This window comes from Herpailurus yagouaroundi, unplaced genomic scaffold, assembly GCF_014898765.1.
Source record: "Herpailurus yagouaroundi ecotype Mexico unplaced genomic scaffold, PumYag 410, whole genome shotgun sequence".
In the NCBI taxonomy this organism is placed as follows: Eukaryota; Metazoa; Chordata; class Mammalia; order Carnivora; family Felidae; genus Herpailurus; species Herpailurus yagouaroundi.
The window spans coordinates 1722798-1728597 of record NW_024412627.1 but is presented as its reverse complement, the minus strand read 5'-3'; the positions used below and the strand labels follow the sequence as shown (position 1 = coordinate 1728597).

The following is a 5800-nucleotide window of genomic DNA, read 5'->3' as shown; positions in this document are numbered from 1 at the left end:
CGGGCGACCCCCGACGGGGTCCGGTCGGCCCGGGGGTCCCCGTCGCCTGGAACCCCGCCGGCGGCCGAGCCCGTCCCCCGGCCGGTCCCCCGTCTCCGCCGCGCGCATGGGCCCGCGTCCTACCTGCGCGCCCCGGGTCCATTCGCCGCGCCGGCGCCCGAGCGGGATGTGGGGGACCCCCGGTCGGCCAGTCCTGCCCGCGCCGAGCGGGGCTTTCCTGGGCGCGCGAGGCGGCCCGCCCCGGCTTCCTGCGCCCCGCCCCTCCGCAGGCCCCGCCCCTCCGCAGGCCACGCCCCGTGCCCCCGCCCTCCCCTTGCCTCCCGGCCGCCCACTGGCCGGGCCTGGCTCCCGGGCCCGCCTCCTCCCCCGCGCGGCCTCTCCCGCCAGAACCCTGCAGTGCTTCCCCCTGGCTCTCCGAATGACGCCCCGGCTCCGGCCAGGGCCTTCCGGGCGGCTCCGGCCCCCAGCCTCGCGGTGCAGAGGGGCAGGTGCATGTGGGGCTGGAGCGTTGGGCGGCTTTCATCCCTCTCCCCTTCCCAGCGGCCCAGCTTCTGCGAGGTGCCCCTGTGCGTTTGTTCCTTCAACGTTTACTGAGCGCCTGCCATATGCCGGGGGCCCGAAGAATTTAGATAGTGAAACAACTCTTCTGGCAATAGCTGGTAAGATCTGGCAGGCTCTGTTGTGAGGCACTGCGTGCAGTAATTTATTTAACTCTCACAACTACCCTAGGAGGGAGCTATATTACTATCAGTCGTTTTACGGATGGGGAAACTGAGGCACAGAGGGGCAACTTGGTGAGAAGCGTGCAGCAGGTGTGGGATTTGAGCCCAGGCTCCGTAGACCACTAACCACTGGACACCATAAAAACCCCAATGGAGCCAAGCAGTAGGGAAGAATGCTAAGAGAATAAAATATTTCAGGTGACAAGAGGTCCGGAGAAGAAAATAAAGCGGAGAGGGACCTATTAGGCCAGTCGGGGTCGGTGGCTGAAAGGTGTCCCCGATGAAGACACGTTTGAGCTGATCCTGAACAGAATATGGGGGAAGACTAGTTCAGGGAGAGAAAACAGCAAGTGCAAAGGCCCTGGGGTGGCATGTTGGAGTAATTGTCTGAAGGCTAGCTTGGCTGGAGAGGCTTGAGGAAGGGAAAATGGAAGGAGGTGAGGTAAGAGGACGTGCTGACTCAGGCTGCGAAGTGCTGGAGACCCAGAGGGTAATTTGACCCCATCTTAGGCTCAAGGAGCTCCTGGTCTTAGAGTAGAGGCAGAATCCTCACAGCCAAGGACAGCCCGGTGGGCTTGCTGTGGTGGAGGGTGAGCCAGGGAAGCAGAGAAGCCTCTGGGTGGGGACACAGTACTTCAATTCTCTTTCGTTATTTTTCATGCACTTAGTTTTTTCTCGGCCCTACTGTGTGCCTAAGCCTGTGACAAGTGCTGAGGACACAGATATGGAGATAACGAAATAAATATGGACCCTGCTTACTGAGACCTTACAGTTCAAGTATATGACAGTAGACAGTGTGGGGGGAGTCAAGGGTGGCTTCCTGGAGGACATGGCCTCTGACGGTCTCTCCAAAGATCCGCGCAGAAAAGGGAGGGAAAAGGGAAAGGCGTTCAGGCAGAGGGGATGGGGCGAGCAAATACCTAGAGGTGAGAAAAGCTGCAATAACTTAGCATGTATGTATTAATGCCTCCATGTGCCAGGGCCTGCGCTGGGGGCAGGAGAGAGTGAGAAATACCCACCCCCTGCTTTCTTCGCCCTGGGGGTCAGGCGGGAGCCCTGACAAGTAACAAACGCAAGCAGTTGTGTGGAACGAACACTGGATGGGGACAGCCAGGGCAGCCAGGGAGAGAGGCCTCAGCAAGAGCCAGGAAGCCTGGCCAGACAAGCTGTGAATTTCAACAGGAATTCAGGTCAGATGGGAATTCTACATTTCTTCCTTTTTTTTTTTTTTTTTATGTTTTTATTTATTTATTTTGAGAGAGAGAGAGAGACAGAGCATGAGCAGGGGAGGGGCAGAGAGAGAGAATCCCAAGCAGGCTCTGCACGGAGCCCGACGCGGGACTCGATCTCGTGAACCGTGAGATCGCGACCTGAGCCGAAATCAAGAGTCGGACGCTTACCCGACTTAGTCACCCAGGCGCCAGGATATTCTGCATTTCACGTGAAATCCGCCAAGAGCAACGGCAGGGGGGGTTGGGGGCAGGTGTAGGCATTGCTTCACTGACACAGGTTTGTTCCTGCCTAGAAAAGCTTGCACGCACGTTCACACCCACCCTCACACCCACTCACTCACATTCTCCAAACACGTTCACGTGCATACATTCACCCTCACGTACTCACGCATCCACTCGCACACCTGCACACATTCATACCCTTCCACGTACACTCACTCACCCACCCATATGTTCACACTGACTCACGCTCATCCACACACTCCACGTGTCCACAGGGGTGCACACTCACACCCAGGGACTCAAACTCATATACAGCTGACCCTTGAATGACATGGGGGGTTAGGGGTGCAGACCCCGGGGCAGTAGAAAATGCACATGCAACTTTGACTCCCCAAAAACGTAACTCCTAATAGCCTACTGTTGACCAAAGCCTTACAGATAACACAGTTGATTAAACCATATTTTCCATGTTGTACAGTATTAGATACTGTATTTTTAGAATACAGGAAGCTAGAGGGGCTCCTGGGGGGCTCAGCTGGTTAAGTGTCTGGTTCCTGATTTCGGTTCAGGTCATGATCTTATGGTTCGTGGGTTCGAGCCCTGTGTCAGGCTCTGGGCTGAAAGGGTGGAGCCTGCTTGGGATTCTCTCTCTCTCTCTCTCTCTCTCCCTCTCTCTGCCCTTCATCCGTGCTCTCTCTCTCAAAATAAATAGACATTTTTTAAAAGCTTTCAAAAAAAATTTTTTTTAATATTTATTTTTGAGAGAGACAGAGCATGAGCGGGGGAGGGGCAGAGAGAGAGGGAGACACAGAATCACAAGCAGGCTCCAGGCTCCGAGCCGTCGGCCCAGAGCCCGACGCGGGGCTCGAACCCACGAGCTGTGAGATCAAGACCTGAGCCAAAGTCGGACGCTTAACCGACTGAGCCACCCAGGCGCCCCATAAGTTTATATATTTTTTGAGAGAGAGAGAGAGAGAGAGAGAGAGAGAGAGCACAAGTGGGGAAGGGGGCAGAGAGAGGCACACAGAATCCGAAGCGGGCTCCAGGCTCCGAGCTGTCAGCACAGAACCTGACACGGGGCTCGAACTCACGAACCCCGAGGTCATGACCTGAGCCGAGGTCGGACGTTCAACCGACGGAGCCACCCAGGCGCCCACAAAAGCTTTTAATAAAAATAATAATAACAAAGTAAGCTAGAGTAAAGAAAATGTTATTAAGAAAGTCATAAGGAAGGGACAGCCTGGGTGACTCAGTCAGTTGAGCGCCTGACTCTTGATCTCGGGGCCTGTGCCGTCTGCCCTCCCACACTCTCAACTTGGCTCCCACCCTGTTTTCTGCGGTTTTAAGTCAACCTCACTCTTCAATTGTCGCCCAAACACCTGCCTCCGCAGACCAAGTCCACCACTTACTGACTGTGGAACTCTGGGCCGCAGGGTCACCGTCCCTGTGCCCCAACTTCCACATCTGCCAAGTGGGATCCCGACGGGCTGCTTCCTGGGGCCAGGTGAGGGGAAATGCCAAAAGGCCCGTGAAGTGCTTGCAACGATGCCCCGCACGTAGTAGGCGCTCAGTGAATGTTCATCATTGTTCCTAACAGAACGAAGATGAAAATGGGGCCTTTCCCTCAGCCTGTTTCTTCTGGAAAGACAGGGAAGGTCACACCACATGGGGTCCTCCGTGAAGGCTTCGGGGGAAATCGGGGGAAGGGAACACGGGAATTCTTTGGACGATTCTCGCCACCTGCCTGGAAGTCTGAAATGATGTCAAAATAGGAGTTAAAGAGAACAGGGAATTGTCGTGAGGCCCCAGAGGCAATAAATGGGAAGCTTGTCACTTTGCATACGGTTTCATTATTCAAATTCACCTGCCCTGCGCTATGCAGCCTTTATCGGCTCTGTGTCAGGCCTAGGGAGGAGCCTGGAGACCCCCAAATAATAAAAACCCAGTCCCTTCACCCAGGGGGTTCCCAAGTGTGGCTTCAATACAAATTCAGCTCACATCGCAATGTAACTCACTTGTGTTAAGCCCATCTCTCAGGTTTTAAAGGAGTAGTAAAGATTAATAAAATTGTTCAAGGGGCGCCTGGGTGGCGCAGTCGGTTAAGCGTCCGACTTCAGCCAGGTCACGATCTCGCGGTCCGTGAGTTCGAGCCCCGCGTCGGGCTCCGGGCTGATGGCTCGGAGCCTGGAGCCTGTTTCCGACTCTGTGTCTCCCTCTCTCTCTGCCCCTCCCCTGTTCATGCTCTGTCTCTCTCTGTCCCAAAAATAAATAAATGTTGAAAAAAAAATTTAAAAAATAAAAAAATAAAAAATAAAATTGTTCAATAAGAGGTGTAGATTTACAGAAAAACGGGTAGCGCAGACCGGTCCCACACACCTCCCTTCCATGAGCACAACTTCCCCTGTTACTAGCGTCTTGCCTTAATGTGGTGTATTTGTTCCGGTTAGTGACCGATATTTACGCAGTTGTTATTAACTAAAGTCTGCAGTTTACGTCACGGTTCACTCACTCCTGTACGCTTTTGACAAAATTGGGTTTGGACAAATGCGTGATGACTTGTGTCTGCCAGGATAGAGCAACGTGAACCTTGGAAGCCACTGATCTATTTACTGTTCCTGTTTAGTTTTCCACACTTAGAGTACGCTTTTAGGATTCCTCCTTGTCTTTTGGGGGCTTGATGGTTTTCTTTTTCTTTCTTTCTTTCTTTCTTTCTTTCTTTCTTTCTTTCTTTCTTTTTCTTCTTCTTCTTCTTTTTCTTTTTCTTTCTCTCCTTCGTTCTCTTTTTCTTTTTCTTTCAGCACTGAATACTTCCGTCGTCTGGATGTACCACATTTTATCCAAATCAGTCTTGGGCAGTTAGGAATAAAGCTGCTTCAAGCCCTTGTGCGCAAGTTTGGTGTGGACATGTTTTCAACTCCTTTGGGCAAATACAGAGGAGTGCGATTGCTGGATCACATGGTTAGAGAATGTTTCGTTTTGTACGAAACTTTCAAACGCTTTTCCAGAGTGTCCCTACCGGTGTGCATTTCCAGCAGCGATGAACGAGGCTTCTGCTGCTTTGCATTCTTGCCAGCATTTGGTGTGGTCAGTGTTTTTGCATTTTAGCTCGTCTGGTAGATGTGTACTGGCATATTGTTATTTTTAAAAACAATTTTAATGTTTATTTATTTTTGAGAGAGAGAGCGAGAGAGCGAGCCAAGCAGGGGAGAGGCAGAGAGAGAGGGAGACACAGAATCTGAAGCAGGCTCCAGGCTCTGAGCTGTCAGCACAGAACCCGAGCAGGGCTCGAACCCCTGAACGGCGACTTTGTGACCTGAGCCATAGCCAGCCGCCTAACCAACCGAGCCACTGAGCGCCCCCTATCATTGTCATTTTAATTTGCAATTCCCCTAAAGACATACTGTGTGGAGCATATTTTAATATGCTTATTTTTCATCTCTTAGGTTACTGATTTTAGAGTTTGCTTTATTTCGGGGCACCTGGGTGGCTCAGTAGGTTGGGGGACAGACTTCAGCTCAGGTCATGATCTCATGTTCTGTGAGTTTGAGCCCCATGTTGGGCTCTGTGCTGACTGCTCAGAGCCTGGAGCCTGCTTTGGATTCTGTGTCTCCCTCTCTTGTGTTC

At 52.6% G+C, this 5800-nt stretch overlaps 1 protein-coding gene across 2 annotated transcripts in view; it reads right to left on the bottom strand.

Annotated features, from left to right (window-relative positions):
• Positions 1-249, bottom strand: part of IL4R (interleukin 4 receptor) — a 45850-nt gene extending 45601 nt beyond the window's left edge. Inside the window, exon 1 of one of the 2 annotated variants that reach the window (XM_040463688.1) lies at positions 124-249. The gene's annotated coding sequence lies outside the window, so the exon portion shown is untranslated. The remainder of the gene's footprint in view (positions 1-123) is intronic. The other variant, XM_040463689.1, reaches the window with a different exon arrangement.
• Positions 250-5800: the final 5551 nt, after the last annotated feature.